The following is a 27,428-nucleotide window of genomic DNA, read 5'->3' as shown; positions in this document are numbered from 1 at the left end:
GAATACTTCATACAGGCAGCTGTGAAGTTACATTTATTGTCTGTAAATTGCTTTTAGTAATTGAGCAGAGGAGGTGGAGAGGAATAAAGACACTGGAGTAATATGGGCTTTTTTTTTTTTTTTTTTTTTGGTCGAAAATAACTGCAGTATTTTTGCTCATCTGATGATGTAGAAGCTTATGGGGAAAAGAAAAATGCTTTATCAAGACGCCCTGAAACTAGTTGTTAAATTTGTAATGAAAACAGACATTTCTGAGCATAGTGATGAAGGCAGCCATCTTGTTTGATAGTAAGAGAGTCTAATTTAGAAATAGGCACAATTATTATTGTAGGTCCTGCAGTACTTCTCATCTTTCTCTCTAGTTTGGGTCTACTTAATTTTAGTGTCAGCTTTTATGTACATGGCTGCATTCATCATCCAGTTCAGAAATGCTGTTGGTTCATAGAGTCTAATAATAGGTAAAACTCCCTGTTTTAAGATTATTAGCAAACACCTCTCTTGCAGGCTTTTCAGCTAGGCCCCTTCTTTTGTGCTGACTGGTGTAGTTAATTGTTGGGTGAAACTGCAGTTTCCCGTGGGTAAGGATGGGTTTTCGTGGTGTAGCTGAACCAATCTAACCAACTGCTCTTTCTAAGAGGGGTGGCCATGCCTTGTGGTATTCCCTGCCTTGTGCCTGCTCTGGTGCTACATGGATCCAGCTTGTTCAGCTTTCGGAAAGCTGACTTGCCCCAAAATATAGAAAAGTGAATAGTTTTCTCCTGGGACAGAGAGCTGAATCTGCTCACCAGGTTCAGGCTCGTATCAGATCTTCCATGCAGGAGGGGTGAGAATTGTTTTGCCAGGACTGAAAGGTAGGGAATGAAAGAAAGGTGGAAATGGGGCCCCCCCTTTTTTTGGCAGCAGTGAACTATTAGCCTGGTTCAGCTGTAATGTGAAACCTCGCCCTCAGCCTTCATTTTCAGGTCCCTCCCTTCCCCTCTGCTCGTCTCCTCTCATTCTTTCCCTGGGATATACTTGTGTGCCTCCAGATGCTGACGCCATTCCCAAACAGTGATTTCAAAAGGGGAAAAAAAGGGAAAGTGTTGGTTTTTTTTTCCCCACCACTTTTGCGATGAGATGGACCGTAGTTCCCGAGAGCCCATTGCTATAAGGGTATCTGCTCAGAGACATAGACTAAGGGTATTACAGGGCTCAAAAAATAGTAGCAATAACCCTCCCTTAGGAGAGGGCAAAAGGGGACTGCCTGAGGAGAGAGCTGGCGGCTGAGCTCATGAAAAAGCTTCCCTAATGTGGCGATGGCAGCTGTTTGGACTAAGGCCTTGGAGTTAGTGGAACCAGGTGGTCCCTATGGCCTGGGATAAATGGCAAGGGCAGGGAAATGTTGGGAGAATTTTCTGCATGCCCATAGTGAGCCAGGCCTCAAGTTGGGTACCACACCATCTCTCCATCTCTGAAATGTGACTGACTAATTTTCAGGCACCAGCAGAAACTTGGAAGGCCTTGTGGGACACGACTGTGGTGGTGCAGAACGGTGCAGTTCTGCTCCGGGGATGCAATGAAGCCAGGGGTGTGCTGAAGCTCAGGCTCCATGGGGGCTGACCAAAGTGAACTTTGCTTCTTGCTGAGCGGCATGAACAGTGTTTCTTTCCCTGATGGATCGGCGTATGTGCATTAGCCTCTGCTGAGTGCAGGGAAGGAGGGATGTGTCACCTAACGAGATGCGTGCCCCAGCATCTACTTAGCAGGGGCACGGTGCAGGTCAGAGTGTGCGTTTGGGAGACTGGATGGAGGCGTCTGTTGGCCTGCGGTGATTGCTTTATGGCTAAAGGAGCAGATACGGTGTCTGACTGGTGAATTTTATTCAGCATGAAGGTGAAGATGATGTCAGTGAAGAGCCGTGTGCCAGAGGCAGGAGGATACAGTGAGCCCATGCATGTGTGGACTGACCGAGTGGCTGTACAGGGCGGGAGGGGCAGGTTGTAATCAGCGTGGTACATGAATTAGAAATGTTTGTGCAGCCATTTTCAAATAAGGAAAGTAGTAGAGAGGGATGAGACAATTTGTTTCAGCTTGAGAGTTGTTAGAGATTTGTTTCAGGCTGTGCTGCAGGTGGTTGGGCTTTTTTTTAAAGCATTTAAGCCTAAATTCTTGTTGGCACGTGGAGACATGGCAAGAGAAAGATTATTGTAGGGTTGTGTTGCTTTGCATGGTAAGATTATACACTGGGTGGCTGTTACAGTGGATTTGTGTTCCAAGGATGGAGTGAATAAAGGAAAGAACCAGTGTATTGGTATTAAATAATTGTGCCACTAGATATGCTGGGCACAAAGTGTCTTTGTTTTCAAGGATATGGTGGGTTTTTTTCTTTTTTTTAAATCAGACACATTTATAAGCCAGCTGCAATATTTTTTGAAAAAAAGACACATTTATAAAAGAGGGGGCAATATAGAAAATGCTATAAGTAATCTCATTGTGAAGTATGTTTTTCTTCCATCCCCTTGCACATGTGTGCAGCCTCTGGGGAAGATGTTAGTGAAGGAGCTGGATAATCGGGGTCTTCTCTGGAGCTGCCATTGTTCTGATTGATGTAGTGGGTATTAGCAGGGGGATGTGTACAGATGCGGGGGCTGTCTGGGGTTTCATCTCTACAGTCTCCCTTTTTTATTCCTTCTGGATAGAGATATGTATCCTAGCACTTTTGTCTTCCGCCTACATCTCCTTCTCATTTCCTGTAAATACTTGCTGATTTTTGTTGTTGTTGTTGTTCTTCTGGCAAATCTTCAATCGTGCTTGTAATGGGTGACTCTCCTCCTGCGCTGCTTAACCTGGCTCATGATGATGGGTATTCCCATAAGCCCGTCTTTTCCTGGATCTCTCTGTTGAATTTTCATGCAATCTGCCCAGTCTGTGGGATTCTGTGCTGTCGTGTTGGTCGTTCTAGTGAAGATCCAGGGATCATAGCTGACTATAGCAATGTTCCAGCTGCCCTGTGGAGTGCGAAGGGATGCGGTGAAAGAAGCAGCTATTCCAGGGCCCTGTTTGTCCTCAGGCTGGAAATGCTGATGGCACCTTAGAGTTCCCATGTAGGATTGCAATAATGAAATAGTGTTGGGGGGAGAGCGAGGAGTAGGGCATGTGCTGGTCACTACGGATAGATTAACAAAGAGGAGTTCTTACGGTGCCAGCAGAATATATCCTGTGGATGTTCCTAGCCAGGAAATATTTTGAAAAGCTGTCCCAGAGAGTAAGAGGCAAGCCTCATAGATCTGTGCTATAACTAATTGCCCAGATACCACTGGAGGAGCAGTTTGGAGAAGGGAACTCACACATGAACCGGGTGTGGTGTAGAGAGGGAAACGGGAATTTCCTGACTTTTGTTTGTAAAGCTCAAGTGTAGAAGGAATTTTAGACATAATAGGTGGAAAGAAGGACTGAAATTAATAGGTAGTTCATTTTTTTCCCTTTTTTTTGCTCTGTGTGCTCCTGGCTAGTGTTAGCTGAACATTGGTTGAAGCAGTACAGAGCATGCTTGGGAACTGGAGACATTAAGCAGAAAGAGAGCGTGAATCTGATTAGCTCTGCTTTTCGTGCATTAAGCAGAAAGATGGGCTGAAATGTGATTGCAAAGAGATAATAGCAGCAGGCTCCTGAGGCACCACCACCACCCAGCATATGGGGTGATGGATCTAACCATGCCATGGAACTGTTTCTTGTAATAGAAGCCGCTTGTTTTTACGTTGCGGTTTCTGTTGTACTTTCTAATTATCCTATTCATCGCTGTCTGCCATTTTGAGCCTGGCCACGAGGGATGGCTCAGTCCCCTGGAATGTGTACCCTGTTGAGCACTCCTGCCCTGAATAGTAACCGTAGCTCTGGTAGGCAAACGGCAGGAGGGAAGAGGTGCCAAGGCTCGAGAGTCCTAGCTATTTTCCCCCCTGTTTCCAAGAATAATGGAAGTGACAGCTGCTGCTTTTGCCATGCTGGGAGAAGTGAGTGCTGGTGTTGTGTGTGAAGCTCTTAACTTCCTTCTGAAAGCACAAGTATTGGGTTTTGCCGGGAGAAGGTTCCTAGTGACCTGAAAAAAGGGGCATCTATCTGGACTACTTATAAATAATAAATGAGAGCTGGCTTTGCTACACCAGCCACTTTCTCAGCACAGTAGCAGAGATCCTGGAGCCAGTTCCAGTTTGTGGCCTCCCCTGCACAGGCAGCAGACGGGCTGGCAGAGGCTTGGCCAGTGCAGGCTGGAATTGGCACTGCCAGTAGAGCATCTGACCTCCGTGTGTGCTGCTGGGGGAGTTTTCTGTGTCTGTGGTGACTCCTTCCCTGAAAAACACTGCTTTCCTTTCTCTCCACCTGAGGTTTTCATTGGTGGAAGCCCTAAAGAACCAGTTCCCAGAACTGGTGTGGATTGGGGGAATGCAAAGGGACTTGGAAGAGCAGAGCTCTCCTTAAAAGGTCTGAACAAAGCAGGGTAGTAAGAAGCTCGTGTGTGTGTGTGTGTGTGTGTGTGTGTGTGTGTGTGTGTGTGTGTGTGTGTGTGTGTGTGTGTGTATGTATTTTAAGGCCAGAAGGGGTGGATCAGACTAGTGTTTCTGTGACCTTTTCTCAACTGTGTCTTGCCTTCCCTGCCTGCTCTCTCTCCATCAAGGGACTTCCACTTCCTTCCCGGTGACCTGCCGGTCTGCAGGCAGCCTGCCTGCCCTGTGGCAGCTCCCAGCGCTGGCTCCAAGCCCAAGCTAATAATCCCGACAGATTTTACTGGCTTATGCTCTGCGCCTTACTGTAAGGGAGACAGTGTGTGAGGTTGTGGTTTGCATGACTTTCAGCGTCATTCTGGCCCTGGGATTCCACCCAGTGGCATCTGTGTGAAACCCAAACCTCGTAATAAACATTGGCTGAGCCTCTGGCAGAGCCTGGCTTTGCTCAGCCTGGCTTAGCTTCCTTGCCTACAGGTGACCAGCTAGCACAGATTTCGTCCAAACACACCTCCTAATTGTCTCTGACTGTCCGGATGATTGCCAGCAGTATGGGGTTCAGGTGGAAGCAGGGAGGTGTTGATAGCCAGGAAAGGAAAAATTCATCAGGTACCAGAGAGGGTAATGAAGATCTCCTCTCACCGCTCTCCGCATGCATCAAAGCACACTTAAAAAAAATAGAGTGTTCATCTTTGACCCCCCCATTAATGGCTGGCTTGGTCTATGTAAGAGTTTTGTGAGTCTGCTGCTGCTCCCCAGGAGTTTAATTATTTAGAGTGCGAGGTGGAGGTTTGTGCATTCACTGTGGATGGAGCAGGGTCCATGCGCTCCTGACGAGCCAGGGGGCTGGTTACAAGGGCAGTCTGGCTGTTGTGTAACCGCTTGCTCTGGGGAGCCTGATGGAGGTGCAACCTGCAGCTGTGTGGTCCTTGTCAGGGCCAGGAGTCTGTCCTTCTCGTTGTGCGAGCTCAAGGTGACCGTATCACATTGAATTTGAGGTCTGTGTCCTTGTCTTCAGGGTACTTAATGGTTTGGATGTGAGATGCCTGAAACGACCACCTGAAGCTGCTGCACAGGCACGCTTGTGTCAGATCCTGGTTGTTGCTGAGCCTGGAGCCCCCCAGGTCAGTGGTAGAGGTTTTAGGGGCTGGTGTAGGAGTCTGGCAGTGATACCTGATTTATCAGACCTGGGCTATGCACCCTTCCAGCTCCCTGTGGTGGCATGCCTTCCTCTGCCTGCTTTCTGCCAACAGCCCCCTCCTGTTTCTCCCAGCTCCCCTCTGCACTGTAGCAACCATTTTTCTTCCTGTAAGATCCCATCTTCCAGCCTGCTGCTCCCTTCCCTTTGCAGGATGTCAGCTTGTTCTTGCATTCCCTACTTCTGCCCATCCAGCTCTTCTCTGCTGTTAATCGTTCCAAGCCTTGGGAACACAGAACAGTTGTGAGGAGCAAGCAGGCGAATGACGGATGTGCCTGGAGACCTTTGTGCAGCTCATGTTCCCAAGTGGGCAGCTGTCCACCTCAACCAGGAGTGTTTCCCAGCTGTCCTGCTGACCATTCAGCCAGGCATCCACCTCCAGTGGGAAGGTGTCCAGCTCCAGGTTGGTTAACTGGGATGTAGGCTGGTCTGACGTATCAGTTGGCCATCTGGAAGGGTCAGGCTGACAACGCTGGCCTTCTGGCTGCTGCTGGAATGGCTCAATTCCTCTTGGGGTTGTGCTGCCTCTTACCTTGGCTCCTGAGAGCTTGCAGGGCTGATTGGCACTGAAATGAATCAGTGGCAGCTGGTTGGTGGAAGACTGTAAGTGGAGGCTTATTTCAGGGAAAAATACTTGATATTGGGGGATCTGGGTTTGGCCAGTAATAAAATGAATTTATGGGTGGACTGGGAAGCCTGGTTTAATGTGGAAGGTTCACACTGCATTTCTCACACCATGCCCATCGATAATGCAAATGCAGCAGACACCAAGCTAGCGGGTCGCCTGGTGCGTTGCTGCTTCTGAAGGCCGAGCTCGTTGTGCATGCTGGGGCTTGCTTCTGTGCTCTGCCTGCTGCCATTTCTTACCCCCTGAGCTCAGGGACCACTTGAACCTTCACCTTCTTGCATCTGCTCTCCTGCCATCTCCTCGTACATCCCTCATCTCCTTTTTTTTTGCTGTAGCAAGGGCCTGTGTGGACTCTTGGTTGCATGCCAATGGGCTCTTCATGTTATCCCTGTTTAATCTCTTCCCTCTCCTTTCCCTGTTCTTACTTGATTTCCTTTGGTATGGAACTAATGTTCCAGGTTGTGTTGGGAGACTGGGTTGAACTGAGATGGCAGAAGGAAGGTGGAGGGAAGGAAGGGGCTGGTGCTGGTAGAAGTGAGTTTCTGCTGTCAACTTTGGTCTTAATCTGTTGATTATTATGAATCTAGCTAAATCAGCTGGATCTACCAGACAAATGCCAGCTGTTCTGTGTCCTGCCTCCATATTCTACTCTGTTTTTCTATTTTTTTTTTTCCTGAAAATTAATAGGATTCTGCCCATTGATGGTTAAAACATCGCCTGGAGTTTTGGAATGGATCAGATGCGTCAATCAAATGCTACCACATTGCATCCAAGGAGAGGAATGCCATCCAGCTGGGGGTAGGGTCTGTTTTTTCTTTGCCCCCATCAGTGTTTAAAGTTATTGGAAATGTTTTTTTTTAATGCAAGAATTTTTAATAGAAAGTACTAGTTTTCAAAATTAATTATGTTGTGTGAAAATTTGACTGCTTTCTTTTTTTTATTTTATTTGTATGGAGCAATGTTGTGCCTCTTTATATTCAAAATGTTATTAATAATCTTGAGGCTTTGCAGGGCTTTGGTAAAGAAAACATTTCAGTAACTACTTCAAATATTTTGGGAGGGAAATTTGGTGTTTTAAATGAAAAGTAAATCTATTCTGATTACCAAGAAAGATGAAAATAATTTAACTTGTTTCAGAAATGTCAAAGTTCAGGTCAGTTGTCCCAGTTCTAGAAATAATGTGAAACAGACTAATACCCTGGTAAACTGTTCCCCTTGCAAAAGGCGAGAGGAGGCAAATAGATCAGTAGGAAGCCACATCTCTCTGTGTGCTGCTCACGGGTACTTGGCTGCTGTGGCAGCAGGTGTAGCGTGAGACCTGGAATGAAATAAAAGGTCAGGAAGAATGTGAATCGGGAGCCTCGCATGGGCTTAAAGCCCAGGTTGCGGCCCGAGCGGCGAACTGAAGTGGCTTTTTGGCTCCCTTCCACTCGCTAGTGCGCGGCTGCCCATTATCCTGGCGCTGGTATGCCACTTGGCTGCTTCAGCAGAGAGGCCACAGAGACAAAACACTTATCTGGCTCTCAGAAATGGGGTGGACTTTCCAGGTCAGGCGTGAGGAGATGTGTGTTAGGGTTCGTGTCCGGAAGTAATGCCGTTCCAGTGTTGCTCACTTGAAATCCGAAGCTCCTTATGCTTTGCGTTGATTTCCTGTTCTTGTTAAAATTGGTTTTGCTTTAGAAGCGAAGGGTCTTAAAGCTGAGGGGTTTGACAGAGCATGCTGCAGAATGATTCTTTTCTCCTCAGTATGTAAGTTTCCTGAATGAATGATTTTGAAATAAAGTAATATTTCCCTGCAGAGCCTGCCTCTGTTAAGTCTTTCGACTGCCACAGCAACAGTGAGACTACTAGTGCAATATTAATAATTTATATGTGCCCTTCATTTTGGACCTTTGTCAGTCATTTCAGCCTCGGCAGGCTGGGAGAGATGAGAAAAACACGTATGTTTTGCTGCTGTTCTCTCTGCACATCTTCTCAGGGTAGGCAAAGGATTTCATTCTCTGGAGAATGTCTATCTGGAACCTTTTAGCAGTGCTAAATTTACAGAAATAATACTAGAAAATAGCTTAACGGTGTCTCATTTCAGTCATCTCTGCACAGGGTTGTACTGCTTTCGTTGGGCGTCTGCAACAAGTGCGGTTCAGATGTTCGTGAGCTTTGCCTGGTTGCAGTAGGTGAGGGAGAGGTGAAGCTTTTATGGGTCCCTTCTGTGGGATGAGCCCAGCCAGGGTTTTGCTGTGTGTGCAATAATCAGCCCCAAATGTTTCTGTGCAGCTGTGCATAGCTTTCTTCAAATCTGGGCTTCATGCCCTTGATTCTTTCTCTTACCCGCTTCTAAAGGGAGGGAGATGGTCAGGTAGTCCGTGTGTTTCCTGAGCAGGTCTTGCTTGAGGTGAGGAGCGGAAGACTCTGAGCCAAACAGAAACAAGCCGTCCGAAACAAGGCTGATAAGAGGATGCCACCAGAGAATTCAGCTGCTTTAAATACAAGGTGTAAGTGTGCCTGTGCTTGTGCTGAATTCTGGAGTTAACTGTTGCAGGCTTGCGCTTGGTGTTAGTAATCATCTGAACACCTTCCAGCTTGGCTGTCTGCTAGGTACTTCTCCTTCAAATCCTGTTGGAACCGCATTTCAGGGAGTTTGGAAGTGCTGCTGGTGTAGTGTGCATGAACTGGTGGACGTGTTCCAGCGAGTCTGTGTTCTTGCAGGCAGGTAGTGAATGGTTTGAGTCAGATCAGTCTTCTTCGAGTCGTATTTAGCAAGCAGGTAAGTCTGCAAGAAGCTGGAGAGTTCACTCCAGTCTGTTGCTGGTGGTCTGAAGTGGTTGGTTCACCCCAGGCAATGGAGGACCCATGGGGTTTGTGTTACTGGGTCAAGGATGGATGGATGGATGGATGGGACTGTCACGGAGAGAACAATGTTCTGCAAAGAATTTAATCAGTATCTTAAGTCCGACGTAGTTTTACTGAGGAAAGACAGATTTCTAGAATAATTGTTGGGGAAAAAATTACGTTTCTTTAAAACTGGATTACATTACTTCAAATTCTGTTTTTGAACTTCTCGGCTTGGAAAAAATGTTTGGCTCAAAAATTGCTGTGTGTGTGCAGAAGGATCTGCAGAAAGATTAATGGATAAGAAGAAACTTGGTCTGATTGTTTTGTGTTGCACTCGTTAAAAGATCTTTTCATTTGAGATGAATTTTTTTGCCATGGTTTGTATCTTTGTAGTTCAAACATATTCTCCTCCTGGATTGTTAAGTTTCCCTGAGAGCTTGTATGTACAGTTTGAAGAAGACAAGATGTAAGTGAGTTAAGATTTTTTTGAACTTAATTTTTAATACTTAAATTGCATAGCCAAATGGCTTGGCTGCTGGTGAATGGTTATAGTTCAGAAAGAAACTAAGATGTCTTGTTGGACTTCAGATGTCTTGGTTGCAGCAATGAGGTTTTCTTTTTTTCTTTTGGACTGATAAGGGGCTAGAGCCTTACTCCTGGCTCTGCACTTTTGTGCTTTGTCTAATACACATATGCATTTGTAACAAAAGACTTTATGCGAAGCAGCACTGACTTCTGCAAAACGAAGAGAACTGGGAAGCTGAGTTAGAAGACACTCTTTCCTTATCTTTTTCCCCCTTTTTTTTATTTTCCCTCTCCCTTCTCTTTACAAGAAGTTACTTTAAATAGGGAACTGTTCAGCAGGTTGCAACCAGAGTTCTATAATAAGATCTCTGTTCCCTCTCCCTACTTTTTCACATGCAAAGTTGTGGCTGTAATTATATGACAGCTGCCCTCTTGGCTGACATGCAACAGATTGAACTGGGGATCTCCAGAGCTAAAAGTGTGAGCTGCTACTCTGTGAGCTAAAGCTCTATAGCTGGAGGCTGTAATGATCTATATCCTTCATGACTGAGTGTAGAAGAGAGCTGCAAAAAGCACTTGCTGAGTTATGGTGTGTACGGGGTACTCGCTGTGTACACAGTTACTTCCCGAGTGTACTGTGAGCGTTGAGTGGTTTGTGTTAATTGTACAAACTGTTGTCGACTCATGGGTGCTTTAAAATGACAGTCCATTTTGAAGTCTTTGTACCTTAAATGAAATAACTTTACTAGCCTGTTAGTCAGGCACAGACGTTTGTTGCTGTATGTGCATGTTGCGAGTATAAGGGACCCTTATGCTACTGAGGTCCTTGAGCTCTAATGCAATGTAAGTAATCGTTAACAATACTAAGCGCAGTGTGAAAAATTCTACAGCATCAGTGACGTTCAGGCAAATTTGCCTTTGTGCTTTGCCATAACAATAGGTTTTTTGTAGATGGCACCGTGGGAGATCTGTAAAAGCAAAGGAAGGAGAAGCTGGAATTGTTGGAATCTCTCCTGTTTCCTAAGGACCAGGGAAACCTGAGCAGTGCCAAAGTTTGTCAGGCTGAGGAAAAATGAAAGGAAGCAGAACCATATGGAGCTTCATGAGTAGTGTCAGCTGTGGGTAGCTTCTGCAACCAGTGTTGTGGGAGAGAGGGAAGTGTGTTACAAGTTGAGACATTAATTTTGAACTTTGTGATGTTCTTAACACCCCCATTCTCCCCCAAACAAAAAAAAATAATAAAAGGAGGTGGGCATCTGCTCGCTTTAAATGGGGCAAAATACACGTTCCTGTCAATCTGCACAGTTCAAAACCAAGCTTATCTTGACAGCCCAGTGTGTCAGAAACTTACTTACTTGGTACTATATATATTATTAACAGGGACATTCGCTGTTGTAGATTAAGATGATTTCCATATATGTTAGGTCATGTCCAATTACACAAGTCTGACCATACTAAATCATGGGTTAGTTAACACCCTGCACCCTAGTTCCATCCTCCACTGTCTTCATTTGCAGGAATTCATACATACCGGCTTGTATAAAGACACCTGTAGTATGGCCTAAGAAATTCCTATTTCCTTTCCCCTCTCACATTCCTGACCTGTACCACTACTGTTATCCCGTGGATTGTGCTAATGTAACCATTGGTAGGACCATGGTGTAAAATACACCAGTGACCTGATGTGGGTCAAAAGCCCCATCCCTCCCAATAAGTGAAATGACCCAGGCTACTATGATCTAGTCCGCAGTGCTGCTTTGCAAGCAGCAGTGTTGGCAGAACTGGGGGGAGATGTTGCAAAGAGGGGTGGAGTGAATTTTTTAAGTTGGTTTTACTCCTGAAAGGCACATCTTGTGGTACTGGCCCCATCAGGCCATCTTGTCAGTCCTGGACTCAATTCTCCCCTGCCTGCCCTGTCAGTCCTTACAGAGAGAGTGGGATGAGGCTTTCCATGCTTCCCGTGGGAGTCTGTTCCACAGCCTAATAGACTTCACTGTCAGGAAGCGTTTTTTGATTATGCTTTAATCATGGGTGTCAAATTCCTGTCCCTGGGATGACCTGAGCCTGCATCAGTACAGGTGCCTTCCTTGCATACGCTGCCTGCAGCCTGCCGCCTTCTCCTCTGGTGTTTCTGCAGGCCTGTTTCAGCTGCAGGCAGCTGGACCTTGTCCTTAGTGCCATTCTTGGAGGCTGCTGCAGAAGTGTGGAGCTGGCATCGCACATCAAGGGCCTGAGTTGTCATCTAAGATGGAGTAGGTTGTCATCTGTCACCTGGAGTAGGTTTTCAAGAATCCAGTGAGTGGATACAAGCTGAAGCAGCGTTCATGTGTGACTCTACCTTGGGTAGAGCCAAGCCAAAGAAACCTGTTACAGCACAGCTATCCACTGCCATAATTAGGTTGCTGTCAAACTTGGGAGTCCAGGTAAGACTCCAGTATATTCCTGCAGTTTAAAGCAGGGCTCTCGATTTCTTTTACATGACAGAACTTGGGCCATATATGTTGAAGTGCCTAGGAAGAGCAACCCAGCCAAGCTTCTTGTCTGCGAGGCTGTGGAAAATACCAACCGTGATGCACCTCAGTGGAGATTCTGTGCCGTGTATCCCGTTGGGCAGGCACAGGGAGGGAGCCCGCCTTGCTGTCCCTTCAGGGGATGGCTCTCCTATGGCTGATGGCAGCTGCTGCCAGGCTGCGGCGTCTGGCTGTAAGAGGTGGATGGGTTTCCTGGTGAGTAGAGTGTGCACCCACTGTGTTGCAGTCCTGCTATGCAGTATAATCTGGTTGCACTAGAAGACTTCTTTTTTTTTTTTTTTTTTTTTTGTTCTTCTAGCACATAGCAGTTGTTTTGCACGTGTGGGCTGCATGTAAGCATTTTCCGTCTTCCAAGTCTCTTATCTTTGTTGCCATTTGCTGAACCCCCTCTGTTCTTTGTATTCCCTTTCTAAGGTGGGAATGAATAGAGCAGCTTTTGGTGGTGCAGAGGCAAATATATCTTTGTCTTGTGTCACATCATTATGAAATCAGTGCTATTTTTCGGTCTGTTCCTAGTACAGTCAGACATTTTGCTTACTCTCCTGTCTGCTTCTGTGATATCCATAGACCTCATTGTATGATGTCTTTTTACAGAATGGATGTAATTACTCCAGAACCAGAGGGTGTATGAGCTGTTCAGATAATGACCTGCTACCCTGTTCACAGCTGGAATGGTTGTGACACCAGTGTTCTGAAGCAGCTTCCTTGCTGTTTCCCCCGATTCGTTCTTCCGCCCCCAGGCTGGACCTCTCTGCATCCCCATCCCTGCCTGTGTCATCCAGTTTGTGTCCTCGTTCCCTTCTGCTCCTTGTGGCTCTGCCAGGGAATTATTTATGTGGTGTCCCTGCACAGTCCCTGGGTCCTCATCCTCCTCATTGCTCCTCAGGGGTCCTTGTCTGACTTTCACCAGTGCTTTACCATCATTTGGCTCTTCTGTGTAGCCTTTCCTGACTGTACTGCCTGCTTTGCCTCCTCTGTTCCCAAGGGAGAAATAAAGCTTATGCCTCATTTAGAGATGCATAAAACATGGCCACACTGTCATCATTTTTTTGGGGTTTTTTTACCTCCTGTTTGGCTTGGGTCATCCCTTTCCAGTTAGTCGTGCATGAAGCATCCCTCTTCCCTTATCTTTGTTTTCCTGGGGTTTGCATACAGCGGCTTGCTCTCCTGGGGCTAAGTGCCATCCATGCCTGTTGAATTCAAGGGTGTAGTTTTACAAGTGTTGTCTTGGGCAGCCCCTTCTGCTGCTGCTCCCGAGCTGCTTGTTCAGCTGTGCCAGTGCAGCTGAACGTGCTGCTGCACACTGAACTGGATCAGGGAATTGATCTGGATTAAAGTTGCCAGGGTGGAGAGGAAAGCTGCTTAACCTAGCGATCTGCCCAAAGAAATACTTGAGAAACTACAGTTTAAGGGCACTTTGACTTGATAGCCCTTTGACTAACAACCCCCTAGTATAGAAATCCCTTGTTTACAGGTAGAGTTGCTGCCTCCCATCTTTGTGATTCTCCTCCCACACTAGTAACACCAGCAGCCACCTGCGTCAGGTGTGGAGCAGCTGCTGCAGGTTAAGATGTGCTGTGCAGCTGCTCTGGGAAGCGTGGGCCACGACGCTCTTTGGAAGGGTCGAGGACCCCAGAGTAAAAATTGAAGTGTGTCACAGAGTGTGCAAAATCATCGTTGTTGTGCAGCATCTCAGACTCGTGCTAATTGCTGGTCTGGTTTTACCCAAAGCCTTATTAATGTTCCAGGATGTTGCTGTGTCACTAAGTTTCTGGGAAATATAGTGTACCTCTGGATACCGGCTTGAAACTTTGAAAATGCTTGTCTCTACCGTGCTCTGCGGGACACGTTTAACCTGCCCCATCCCTCCCGAGCCCCTGTCTGGTGGCTCTGCTCCTGCTCTGCCACTTGGCTTTCACACACCCTTCCCTGCCTGATCCATTCATGTGCTCCCATCTTCATGCTGTCATGAGTTTAATTTTTGTTTAAGATCTTCGTTCCTTTAATGACAGCGGGAACCGAAGGCTGTTCTCTGTGGGGGCTGTGGTGCACGGCTGTGCTTGAGGTAATGAGACTTGATGAAAACCTCTTGTTACTGTGGCAAGATTTCTTCTTTCTCTGTGTTTAAGAAAAGGGGAGGGGGGGGGAAGAAAAGAAAAAGTGACAGACCCTGCTGGGTATGTTAATATATTTTTAATGGCTTGCATGTGGCTAGCTGAAGACTTATTTGTCCAGCCTGGGAGAAAAGTGGAGCAGCGTGTTATTCTTGTGCACCTTTAAGCTTAGCCAGGAGTTGAAATGGGAGAGAGGGAGGGTTGGGTAGAAATTTCACAGAAATCTTGATGATACAAATGAAAACTGCTAGAGATGGAGGGGGGCTGGCAGGGAGAGGAAGAAGATTGGATCCCAGATACCTCCTCCCCTCCCCCTCCCCAAATCTTCCTCTTTTTCTGGAATATTCCACTGTCTGCGATCATCAAGCGAGCTACTGTCTCAGACTGTGATATTTCTGCCAGTGGTGAGGGGAGAGATTTTTCTGAAATAATTGCTGTATTTCTGATGAGAAACAAAAGGATTTACGCTACTGAGGCGAGCTGGGGGGAGGGAGCTGACGGGACTGCAGAGGGAGGTGCAGGGGGGGGGAGTTGCTGGGCATTTTTCCCTTCCAACCTTAATGTGCTAGTTAAGCTGCAGGCAGGATGAGGCTGGTGGTCCCAGCCGGCCCCTCAGGGTGATGGGGGTTTTGCTGTTTTCCTGTTCCAAATGCACGCCGAACGCTGCCGGGGCTGGGGGTCGGTCCTGGGGGTCAGGAGCCTGGTGGCTGGGGCTGCGGTGTGGGGTGGTGCGTCGGAGCAGAGGTGAGGTCAATGGTGCTGCGAGGAGGAACACGCACAAGGAGAGCGAGAGCTGCCAGCGAAGAATTAATGCTGCATAGCCCCAGTGAGAGGGGGAGAGAGCAAGTAGCGATGAGCCCTGATGCTGGTGTGTGCTGATTAGAGCAGCCAGGAGAGGATGGCCCTGGTGACACACTGACAGGTGGGCTGGAAGGGGTTATAGTATGGACAGGTAAGACGGGCTGAGCCAGCCCCCTGCAGCTCTCACCACAGGGTTAGGGGAGCAGTGGCATCGCTCTTCCAATCTTGCACTTTCATTCTTAGAAAATCCCAGTTGAGAGCGATATAAGCCTGGGGCAGGGAGCACAGAAAATCAGGTAGACTCTAAAACAGAGTTTTCCCTGATGCCAGCAACTTGTTGTTCCTCAGGGAACAGCTACTGTGCCAGCTCTATCTCCTCTCTGTTCAGTGACAAGTTCAGCTTTCCCTGTCCAGTCGCAAGAGGTCTGTCCACCCAGTGTTGAGCCTGCCTGGTTTGGGGGGGCCTTCTCCAAGTGAGGAAGCCAACATGCGAGAAACCTCTTTTCCTCAAGGCCATAAAGACATGCCAGCATCTGTTGGGGCACGTGCGTGGTTGGGGTCACGGTTGGGAGAAGATTGGGAAGTAATTTTCTTGAGTACCTGCCCAGTCCTGGAGTAGCGTGTGTGAGAGTTGCCAACAGTCCTTGCCTGGCTTCTTGTTTCTGTCAAGTAACTGCGCTGCTGGAAAATGTCCTGCTGCAGGTGAATGCCCCTTCTTGGTGGCAACATCTCTGGGTATTCCTGAGGCAACCTCCCAGCAGAGTAAAAGCTGTATTTCTGTCTTTTTTTTGGAAAATTAAATGTTTGACTGTCTGTTTAATTTTAGAGCCAAGGAACGGTGCTAGACTGGCAACTCTAGGGACATCCTTTGTAGCCTGCCCCTGCCAACGTACCAGATTGCTGACTCCCAGCCAGACTGTCCCCTCTGATTTTTAAGTAGCACAAAAACAGTTTGTGGGAGATTTCTCTGAGGATACTGTAAGTTTCTTCACATTACAGAAGACTGGAAGCACATATGGTGAGCTACTGATATATAACTGAAAGGACGGCAACTTGTTAGCCCTCACTGACTGGATTGCCTAGCTGATCTGACCATACCCTTATTTAGATATAAATTAACTTCCAGCTGATTTAGTAAAATCGGTTTAGTAGTGAAGCAGGCAAATCAGGGACAACACATTTGCGTTCTGTATACGTCTGTTCACACAGGGGTTTAATGCCATTTTACCCATCTGCTTGAAGTACTTCTGTTTGCCTCTCCTGTGTGTCCCTGTGCAGGCAAGCCCGAGTTTTCGGTGAGTGTCCACAATTTTCCAGCTGGGCTGAAGTTGCTGATGGCATCATGACTTAGCCAAGAGCATGAGTGAATGTGAGTTGGCACAAAATCAAAGCCAGAGCCCCACCAGGCTCCCAGTCCTGTAAATTCTGGGTTGTTGAAGCCCTACTTTGCTTGAGTAGCCAACAATAACAGTCAGCTAGTACAGTCATGTAGTATTATTTTTACTCAGGCCTCTTCCACTGATAGTATAGTTATAAAACAATTGGAAGGTTTTTTGTTTGTCTCCTTAAGCGTGCTTTCTAGTGCCCTGTCCAGGTTAATTTAAAGATGACCGAAAGGGAATGTTGGTTTTACACTAGACTTGTACCAATTTATCTCCCCCTTCTACCTCACCATGATGGATTTTTAAAATGGTGCTGTCATCAAACCTGAAATATCTAAGGCTACAATAGGGAGTAATGTGTGCTCTCTGTTTTAATTTTTGAGGGGCTTAGTTCGAGAACTGCTGCTGAGGTATAATGAGGTTTCTATGAGCTCTAATACTTTAATTGTAGGCAAGAGAGTTGTGAGTTTACTGGCTATCTTCAGCTTGAAACAACTGAATAAATACAAGTCTTGATACAGATGGTAGCAAAAGCAAGTGAAGACCAAACAGAATTTTATGTGAGCTGAGTTTAACGTCACAGCTTTCGGTTTCTCACTGTTGAGGAGGAGATAATTTTCTGGGTCCACTAAGGTTGTCTTAGTCTTTCAGCCTAGAAAAAACTTTCATTGCTAGATGGGAAAGAGTGGGGAGGTAAAGGAAACAGCCAAAATTTTTGTTTTGATGTTCTTTATGTGGTACGTTTTTAAAAATAAAATCAAATCCACAAACTAAAACAAAAAACCCCAAACTATAAAGTCACATGCGCCCATCTATTTTTAAAGATTATTTTAAGGTCATCTCTAGCAATCTCATACCACAAGCCACTTGCTGTACTGTCCCCTCTGCTGAGATGTGTTGCCGTAGCTCTGCTTTTCTGTAAGCACAAGGCTGCGCAACACAGTTTTCTTGCTTTCTGGTTGTTTACTAAGGCAGAGCTGAAGGCACTGGTTTGATTTCGTAAAATGAAGCCATTGGGGAGGGTCTCTGAAGACCACACAGTATCTTGCTGCTGTTGCATGCAGGTAAAACATGGGCATGTTATTTCAGGGAGGGGAAAGGAGTCTCCTGACCACGGTGTTTAATCCCCTCGCGCAGGCGGGGAAGCACACAAGGCTGGGGGAAGGCAGCTGATGTGGGTGCCCATCGGGGTCCAACAAGGGTGTCCCAATGAAGTGGCAGTGAGGTTTGTTAATTAATTTAATAATCTTTCACCTGAAGCTTGCCCCTACGACTCTTCTCTTGCTCCTGTTACCCCTTCCCCCTCCTTGGGACTTGGTGGTCCCGTTCTGGGAGTCGGGAATCGCAGCCTGTGAACTACTGCACCCAGCAGCTTGTGGTGGCTGCGGCTGCTGCTAAATCAGCCAGCTGAGCACCTGCTGTCTCCTTGCCAAGGGAGCTGAGCAGCCAGCCATTTGTTGTTAAAGTGACATTGTCAAAATAAAAATCCTGTTTTAAGCAGGCTCTTCCTTGCATTCCTGAATAATGCACTGGGCTATTAAACTAAATGAAATTTAAGAAATTGCATTCGTCTCCCATTAGTAGCCAGAGGGGATGGCCTTGAGCATCAGGTATGAATTACCTACGCGCCCTGCAACCACAACTTTGAATCCCAGCAGGCTTGACTTAGCCCCGTGCGCTGGGGTCGATAAATTGACTTCCATGCAGCTTATTATGTGGGGCTCTTTCAGATGTGACCTTATTAAAACCAGGAGTCCTCTCTGGATGTTAACAATCCCACAGCTATTTCCCTAAGTATAGAGGAGGGTGTTGCTGAAGTGTCCTTGAAAAAATCTCTTCCTTCCCCAAAATCTCCACTGAGAGGGGCACATGGGGTTGGTTCATGAACATCAGACATGGCTGCAGCATGTTGCTGAGAGAACAGATTCTTCTGTGAGGGGCATCAAAAGCAGGTATCAGCCTCATACTTGTGTAAGGGCTAAGGCTACTTGAAGGGAGGCTCTTCCTTGAACAAGTAGTTGCTTACTACATGTGATTACATTGTATTGTTGGTGGGATTCTTGTTTGTCACTAAAAAAAAAATTAAAAAAATCCCAGCACTATCTAGCCAGCTGTTGTATCATTTCATAACATCAGACTGTTTCCTTCCCTCCTCCTGCCCTATCAGTTTGTTTTTTGTAGTGCCCTCAGAGCTGCTGCTGTCTCTATCTCCTGTTGGACTCCCTACCCCCATTCTTCATATGCTTGGCCACAAGTCAACATAGAAACGTGTTCATGCTCAGGTGGGAGGTTAAAACTGCTATGAGATATTTACTATGTAGAAGACAAAACTGACTTGCCACAGACATTCGGGAAAGAAGGGAGCAACTCAACATCCTGGGCTGAGGCTTGAGCTAGTGCCTGCCCTTTTCTCTGCTGCCTGCCAGCTTCCTGAGAAAGTCGGACGTTTCTGCCAGTGTCACATCTCTGCTCCTGCTTATCTTCCAACCCTCTTTTTTCCTGGCCCTTTTCATCCTCACTCAGAGCGTCTTAGGTGGCACGCATGTAGAGAAATGAGCCTTTGAACCTGACACTGGCTCTTGTGTGAGGAGGGAAAGAAGAGCACTGTGGTTAGGGCACTGTCCCTGGCTTTGGTTCCCCCATTCAGATGCTCTGCTGGCTGCAAAATGGGGCTGTTGCAGCCCACAGGGCTGGAGGACACGTGCTCACAGGCTGCGAAGCGCTTGGCCACGGGAGAGGGGAGGGCTGGGGGTCGACAGATGCAGAGCTGCCCCTACCCCGCAGTAGCAAAGTGGAATTGGCACCTAGGGCTTCGCTGGGAAACAGAGGGCGAGAGCTAATAAAAGATCAGTTTCTAATCTTCTGTTTTAGGGGAAATGCTGAGCAGCAGCAGAAGTGCTGGAGCCGCTGATCTACAGATTGCTGTGGCTTGGCTTAGTCTTGTTTCACATTATAATGATTTTCTACGAGCTTGTGTGTGTGTTAATGAAGGCTTTGGTTCAGTACAAGCTGTTATTACTGGACCACGATTTCTTGGTCTCTTTCACAAGCAAGTGAATTTCCCCAGTGTTCTCCCTCTCTGTATGCACATGCATGCACATGTGTGTGCACTTGGGGATCTTTCAAGATGGAAAGTGCAGTGGAAATGTAAAATACTATAATTATGTGCAGTGTTCATTTCTATTTTTGCTCTGCAGTCAGCTTGGCAAGTGGAACTCTGTGTCTGGGCAGTCTCATATCTGATCTGATCTATTTGTCTGTGCTTTTTTGCATTGTGGTTTGCAGCCCTGCAATTGAAACCTCTAAGATTACTTAAAGATGGGATGAGAGTGTGCTTCCATTGAGCTTTGTAAAGACCATTTCTTCTAGTGCAAAATAATGGGCCTAAATGACTTGACAGTGCTCCTTTTAAATCCACCACTTGGTTCCTGAGAGGGCGGGGGTGAGGAGGTAATGTATAGGTCTTACAGGAATAAAGGCGGTGTTTTGTGCTCCCCCGCGGCTCTGTAGCAGTAGCTCACTGACTGACCCTGTTAGCAGGGTCCTGCTGTCATCGCGGGTGAGTCTGGAGCGCGGACGGGCAGCTGAACTAAAGAAACTGTGTGAAGGTGGGGGATACGGGGAGGCTACGGCAGCGACTGCCAAATGGGGGAAAAATTAAATGCTGGCAGGGAGAAAGGGATACTCCCTTCTAGCTCAGTGGTAAAAAAAATCTCCGAGTCTTTCCTTCTCTTCAGTTTCCTTTGGGAATGACAGGTCTGAGGAGCTCCAACGTGGACAATGCCACACAGTGCTGTAGAAAGGCAAGTGGGAGTACCAGACGGTGCATTTCTCTCTTGACCGCTCCTGAGCCCGTGCACCAGCATCACTCTTGGAGAAGCTGCAACTACTGCTGGAACCTCTTATGGAGGAGAGGTAGAGCCAAGGCCTTGATCAATCGATTGTTAAAGATCCCACTGCACTTTCCATGAGATGAGGGGACAATAACCTCGGTGTCCTGGCCAGATTCCACTTCATTACTTTCTGCCCATCTAAAATTTCCCTCTCCCCTCCCCCTGCCGTTTACCCTGGAGATGTTATCATTTGTTTCCTCTCCTAATGACTCACGAGTAATGCTGCTGGCACAAAACTGATGCTTTATTTCATCCTGGTGATGAGGGAAGGATCCCTGTGATTTGGGGTCTTTGGGGTGAAAAAGGTGCTATGGAAACACAAAGACGTTTGGAGTGTACACGGATATACAAAAGCGCTATTGGTTACTGTTCTCTTCAGCTGCTGTTTCGGAACAGGTAAACAGGTTTTCCCGCTGCATCTTCCAGCCAAATCCAGATCATAAATGCGCGTGTGTGTCTTCAGTGTGTGTGTGCGCAAGCCTGTCTCTTTCCCCCCTTGCTGTCTTGGAACAAGAAGAATGTGTCAAGCCCTCTGGCTGCAATCCAGGACTCTCCGTGGAACTATAAATCGACCCGTCAGGGAGGGGGAAAGAGATTAACGTTGGCCGTCTTCATTAGTGAGTCCCCAGAGGAAACCGGGTCTGCCGTGAGCCGTGAATGAGACCAGCTGAGAGAGGAGGGGGGAGAGTTTGCGGTTTTTATCACTGCCTCCAGAGACCCCGGAGGAGTGGAGGAAAAGAGTGTGATAGGGATGGGAGGATGTAAAATGAAGGAAGCCGGAGCTTTCCAGCACGTCGCTCGCCTCCTCATTGGAGAGCAGGTAGCTGGTTGCTGCTCCTCCGCGCCAATCCCTGACCCGTGAGCCCATGTGTGTGGCTGGAGTACTTGGCATGCTAATTGGGAGCAGAGAGGAGTGAGCCCAGTGGCAGCGCAGTGCCCTGCCATGCTAAACAAGTGCCGGTAATTGCATTCAGGGTACTTTCATTATGTCAGATTTTACACAGAACCAGGAAAGTGCATTTATCACAAGCAGCGTAATTCTTCTTGGGCATTGCTCGAGGTGTGTGTGCTTAATTCCCTGCCCCCCCCCCCTTCCCAGAAAGATGAAAGTAATTCTTGCCTATGTTTCATTCTCCCTTGCCCGCTGATTTTTACAAATAGCTTCTTTGAGCTTCAAACAACGATCTCTTTCTTCCTCACTCTGTTTTTTGTGTATGTTTGCACTGCAGGCTCATGCAAACACATGCATGCACTAGCGCACACGTGTACTAATTGTTGTTTTTCCAGGCTGAAGGAGGGTATGGAGACTGCAACTGCAGCTGGTAATGTTTCAGGTTCCCTTGTAAAGTCCCTGATAGCCTGGATTGTGGTGGTGCTCCTACCAGTAAAATCTGGTTTAAGCTGGTAGTTGTCTTTCCCCCCCCCCCGTTTCTTGCAGTGAGTGACGCAGGCTCGACAGCTCCAGATAGTGATGCTCTTTATTCACGGAGCAAGCATCACACACATCGTGGCCATACCAGCTATGCACGCACGCCGTTCCTACCAGGGCACCTTGCCATGACCTGAGGGGACCGGGAAGAGTATGTCTTCTCATTTGTGCCCATGTGGTCCTTGTCACCTCTGCAGCATGACAACAAGAGAACCAATTAGTGTCAGTTGTGGTGGCGGTTCTTACTGATGGGGACACAGACCTGGCTAAGGTGTGAACTGAGACATCATATGTCTTCTCACTCTGCCTCCTCAAGGGTCTCTGGGGTGGAGGAGTCACATTTGGGAGCAAGGGAGCTCCTGGGAAATACAGCCAGAGCCGGCAGCTGCTCCGGTTGCTGGAGGTGTGAGACGTTTGCAGGCAGTTGCAGTTACTGATCTGCCTGGCACAGATCTCTGCTAAAACTTCTTGTCCTCTTCTCCCTCCTGTCCTAAGTGCTGCATTTTTGTTCTCTTGCTGATTTCCCCTTAGATGACTTACTGCCCTCAATACATGCACAGCTTCCCGTGTCTGCTTTATCTTGATATCTATGGTCCTTTGTAAAATACAGTGCAAGGCTTTGCCTTTGCTTCTGCGTGCTCCACCAGTGCATAGACACCTCTGCTGTGGAATTCGTCAGGTTATTGAAATTGTTTTTTAAATAGCCCTTGCAGCACAGCTGTGACTTATACTGATAGGCAGTTAGTATTTACTAAGTTAAATTTTGCTCCTTGGTAGTAAGTTAAATAATAATCTATTTTTCTGATATTGATAAACTTTAAAAAAAATGTTTTGTTTTGTAAAGACCAGCCCATAGCTTATAGTCCCTAGCTTCAGGTGTTTGCAGGCAGAACTGGATGAACAAGTAATAATATTTGGAGTAGAAATACGGGCAGGAATGAGACTAGAAAGCTGGGGCAAAGGAGCTGCTGTTCAGGTGGAAGGAGAGCACTAGTGGTACTGAGTAAAAAGTGGCATTTCAGGTGAGTCAGCCCCAGAGCTGACCTAAAAGCCAGGAATCCTCCTGCTTCCTAGTTCCCCTTTACACCTCTTGCTGTTGCCAGCTGGAGAGCATGCACTGATATTTTGTCATACCTTGAATGGAGAAGAAATAAATGATGATGAGTAGAAGGATAACTGCACTGTGGTGTGTCATAATGCAACACCAGGTACGGTGTCACTAATGAATGAGCTAGTGGATGAGTTATTTACTCCGCGGTCCAGAGGGAAGAGGTCACCTTTGCTGACACCCACCTCTGAGCAGCATGAGGGCTCTGCGCTGCGAGCAGCATGTCATCTGCAGCGACAAATCCCCTTTTTCCTCTCACAGCTGAATGCCCTTTGGAAACCTCCCGTTCAAGCCCAGTCCAACTTAACTTGTGGTGTGGCCTGAGGTGGTTTGGTCTGCGAGGTGACCCTCTGCCACCCAGGTTGGAGGTCTCTGTTCTTGGGGGACCCCTGTCCTGGTGGAAGAGTGGAGGAGGGACGGGGGGAATGCAGCCTGCGGTCGGGGAGAGGTGCCGCGGTAGATTAAAGCAGCTGCTGAGGGACTACTCCAGTGAAGCTTGAAATCAGATTGTTTGACAAACATCATGTTAGAAGCACCTGGCTGGTTCTGTTTGCCCCACAGCTCCCTACCTCAGAGAGAAAACAAGGATTTTCACTGCTCCAGAAGCGCTTTACTCTTCCCTCGCTATGCCCCAGAGGGCAGGTTGCCTGCCTGCAGCGAGCCACGGGTGTCTGCTGGAGATTGAGTGTGGTAGAAGGTTTTGGGAACCCCTCACTCCGATGACATCCCACCGTCTGAGAGACAGAGAGGTTATAGAGAGGTGGGTTTCTTTGGTGTGATTTTATTATTTTCCAGCTCTGATTTTTGTTCTGCCTCATTTGCATATTGTGTTTTTTTCCAAGCCTCTGCATCTCCTTTCTTCCTCCCTTTTTTTTTTTAAATTCTCTTCTCTCTGCTAAAGATTGCTCCCTAACTCTCAAATGTCCCTCCCCCGCTTCACTCCCCCCCACCGCATTTTTCTTTCATCCTTTGTTCTTGATTGCTTGTGCCCGGGAGCAAAGAAAGGAAGAGGAAAGGATACCATCTCTCTGTGAAATCCAGGAGAGAGAAAGGCAGGCAGGCAGGCAAAGTTGTCAGCCTGGCAGAGTGAGGCTGAATCCATCTCAGGGACGCGCCGCACGCCTCGAGCACAGGGGGTTCGCCTTCTCCATGACACTTGCTGTGCCACACAATGTGGCTCTGGTCCTGCCAGCCCTGGATGTGGCTCCCCTGCAGAAATGTTGCTTTGGGCATCTGCTGCCCCAGGGGAATGAAATGGGGGTCAGGGATGGACCAAACCGCCTGCCACGCCAGCCCAGTTTACTGACGAGGTCCCATGCACAGTCCCCTCCCGATCCTGGTCCCACTGTGAATCTGGCGTGTCTCTCTTGCACAGGAGTGTAGGTAATCACCTGAAATGTGTGCGCATGCTGGCTGATAGATCACATCTTCTCTTTCCTTCCATCTCCTCTCGCACTGCATCAGCAGCGCTGCCATAATCTCTCAAAATCAACAGGCCATTACGGTCTGATGTAACTCAATGAGTACTCTGAGACAGAAATCCTGCAGTGTACTTAAAAATCGTAATGTAGAAACACAGCGCTGTCCTGCATTCTTCCTCCACCTTGTTTCCTGGTTTCTAGTGTAAAATCAGCTTTGTTCTGTGTCTGCACATAGGTGTTTTAGCAGAGTGCACTGCTAGGCTTCAACTAGTCTTTTATTCTCTTTTCAGAATCCCAAATACAGAATCTGATGTCTTCCCCCCACCCCAACCTTCTCCCTTTTTTCCATTAGCTTTTTGGAGTGATGACTTTCAGCTGGTGGCTTGGGAGAGCGGAGGTCACAGAGACCTTGCAGAGGCCCCTCTGTTGCACCCGCCTTTACCGGCCTGGCCTGTCCCTCACAGGTGGAACATGTGCTTTTGTTGATTAGACCCAGTGGGTGGGCAGTTCAGGTGAAGATAGGCCATGCTGGGTTTTGCACAGCACAAATGTCTTTCTGCTGTTTGCCATGTTTCCCTAGAGCTTTATCTTAGATGTAGCTTTACATTTCAATCCTCCTTCTTAGTCCTCTCCCCTGAGTTTTTGTTGTAAGCCACGTTTCTGCCTGAGAGGACTCTGATCTCTAAGCCTTATTAGAAAGGGGCATCTACTCCCCTGATATTTGCAGGTTATTCCTATTTCTCATAGGACTCTTCTTCAGCTGAAACTTAGTTTGCAGGTAAATGCAATGGAGTAGCCCAGACTTCTATGTCATGTGCTACAGAACTGGATATTTCATTATTTTGGCTACATAAGGTAAACATGTATGATGGACAGAATTGAGTGAGATGCTTACTGTATGAGTTACATCTACTGTCAATGGTTCTTTCAAGCCTCTTGCCATGGTATATTGCTGGAAGGACTGGGGTGTCACGGTTTGTCTGTCTCTGCTCTATTGGTGATGAGGTGCTGTTAGTTCTCCTTTCTGACCTGGCCGGAGAAGGAACATAAATGAGTTGCTTGAGGTGGAATTCCAAAACTGGATGCCAGGAGATACTGTACCCCATAGCTCCTCTCCAGCCTGCATGAGGTCTGAGGACGGGCATTGAACTGCTTACCAAAACCTGTAATGTGAAGTACGTCTGGAGATGTAGAGAGAACAGTTGGTTTTGCTGCCTGCGGTCCTGGCCCTGATGATGGTGATATGGTCCCCTTCAAGAGCAGTCTCTCTTTTGCTTCTGTGGTCCACTGATGTTGACTAATTGCAGGCAGATCGCCAATACAAAAGAGTTAGCATAGATGCATGATTGTCATTAACTGTCAAAAAGAGATGAGCAATTAGCAGAGTCACCTCTTCTGCCTCCAGGCCTAATCCAAAACTCAATGGCAAGAGTAAAAATGGCTGATTAGCAATGAAATCTCTTGTTCAAAGGAACTATTTGGGGTGCTTGCCAGTGGCAAAACCATCTCTTCCAACTAGGTAGTTCATCACTCAAAAATTTCCTGTGATGGGGTGGCTCCTTGGGTATCTCAGCAGAACTGAAGAAGCGTGGTCTTTGCTTCATGCCCATGGAAGCGTAAGGTGCCAGAGGCACACCCACACGCTGCTTGGACCGCCGACCTCTTTGATCTGATATGTCCTCTTGCACACTGGAGCTGGCTGTGATGCTGGAGCTGAGTCCAAGTGTTGGTTGGAATGTGAAGGATTGCTCCACTGTGGATAGTTTGGAGCAATGACCCTGAGAGAGAAGCTGCTTCTTTATGTCTCTGTCAGTTGGCTTTCATGTACTTCGAAATGTGAGGGTCTGTACTATTTTATGACTGATTTCCTATCTGATACCACTGTGGGTGTTTTTGTTGTCCTTAGAAAAGTTTAATTCAATTAAGATAACTGGCCAGTTTTTATCTGGAGTGTCAAAGCAACTCCATGTGCTTCTATCCTCCTGTAGAATTTCTTTAAGAATCTTGCTGCAGAGGCTGTGATTTGGAAGGCCTCCTCTTGGGTGGTGCCTCCATCTAAGAAGCTTTACTTGTCCTCCATGTCCAAGTATCTGGGGAGCCCCTTGCCAGAACTGCGGGCACTGGAGATGGAAATGAAGGACCCCTCTGTTCATACTTACCTGTACGTCCAGCCAACATGTTTTATAGCTTATCATCCACTGGTCCCAGTCACAGCATTACAGCTGCTAGAGCAGCTTGAGCTTCCCTTTTCCTTTACTTTCCCTTCTCTTCATCCTCTACCTTGCAGTGCTTTGGAGAGAGCAGCTTCTTCTCTGGCTTGCTCTAAAGTCTGTCCTCTTGTACAAAAAGCTTCTGTACAACTGTGTGATTCTGGAAGAGACTTGCTGACCATCTCTGTTTTGTTGGTTCTCTCTCACATCTTTCATTTCATCTGAAAACACCTTCTTTTCCTTCTCGTGTCCCTCTTAGCATTTATCTTCTCCTTCTGTTGTAGATATGAGCACTTGAGCCAGTTGGGAATATTGATTATTTATTTATTTTTTTTTAATCTTTTGGGAACTGTTGGTTTCAACAGTAATAAGTGTCTGTCTAAGATGCAGCATTTCATACAAGTTTCACTGGGAAAGGAATGTGGTGTTGTCCGCCTGCCCAGAATATCCCCATCCCTGCCAGCTTAAAGGCCTCCTCTGAGCTAGGACAACACTTTGTGCTTGGGGCGGTGGGCAGAGCATTTTTTTGGTGGTTGTCCTTACCGAAACAGATCCTGCTTCCCAGTCACACCTGGGGAAGGAGTGAGCACCAGTGGCTTTGGAAACCGGCTTTGTCACCAACAGCCAGGATCCAGCTGTGCCTTCGGGCCCTTCCGCGAGGAGGGGGAGGAAGCGGCTTGTTTTGGTTTGTGTTTTGTTCCCTTAAAGCTTTGAAAAGGCGTGTGATCTGTTGAAGCGTAATTAAGGCATTTTTACATCTGTTTGACTTTGGAAGCTGGTGTGCAGTAAGTTTTTTTTCCTGGAAAATGCTTTCAAAAGGTGTTGGAGAGTGAAAGGGCAGAGCTGCGTGGCAAGTTATGGTCCAGGTACTTGTTGAT

General features: G+C 47.2%; 1 protein-coding gene across 6 annotated transcripts in view; it reads left to right on the top strand.

Annotated features, from left to right (window-relative positions):
- TCF20 (transcription factor 20) overlaps positions 1 to 27,428 on the top strand; it is a 130,812-nt gene that overhangs the window by 5,717 nt on the left and 97,667 nt on the right. For 5 of the 6 annotated variants that reach the window (XM_082061682.1, XM_082061681.1, XM_082061680.1 and 2 more), the window contains exon 2: positions 6,992 to 7,102. The exons of the other annotated variant lie outside the window; for it this stretch is intronic. The gene's annotated coding sequence lies outside the window, so the exon portion shown is untranslated. The remainder of the gene's footprint in view (positions 1 to 6,991; positions 7,103 to 27,428) is intronic. 6 annotated transcript variants of the gene reach the window in all.

Source organism: Streptopelia decaocto (assembly GCF_964273445.1).
Source record: "Streptopelia decaocto genome assembly, chromosome: 1".
Classification (NCBI taxonomy): Eukaryota; Metazoa; Chordata; class Aves; order Columbiformes; family Columbidae; genus Streptopelia; species Streptopelia decaocto.
Note: the sequence above shows the minus strand (reverse complement) of the source record. Positions and strands in the feature narration are given on the sequence as shown.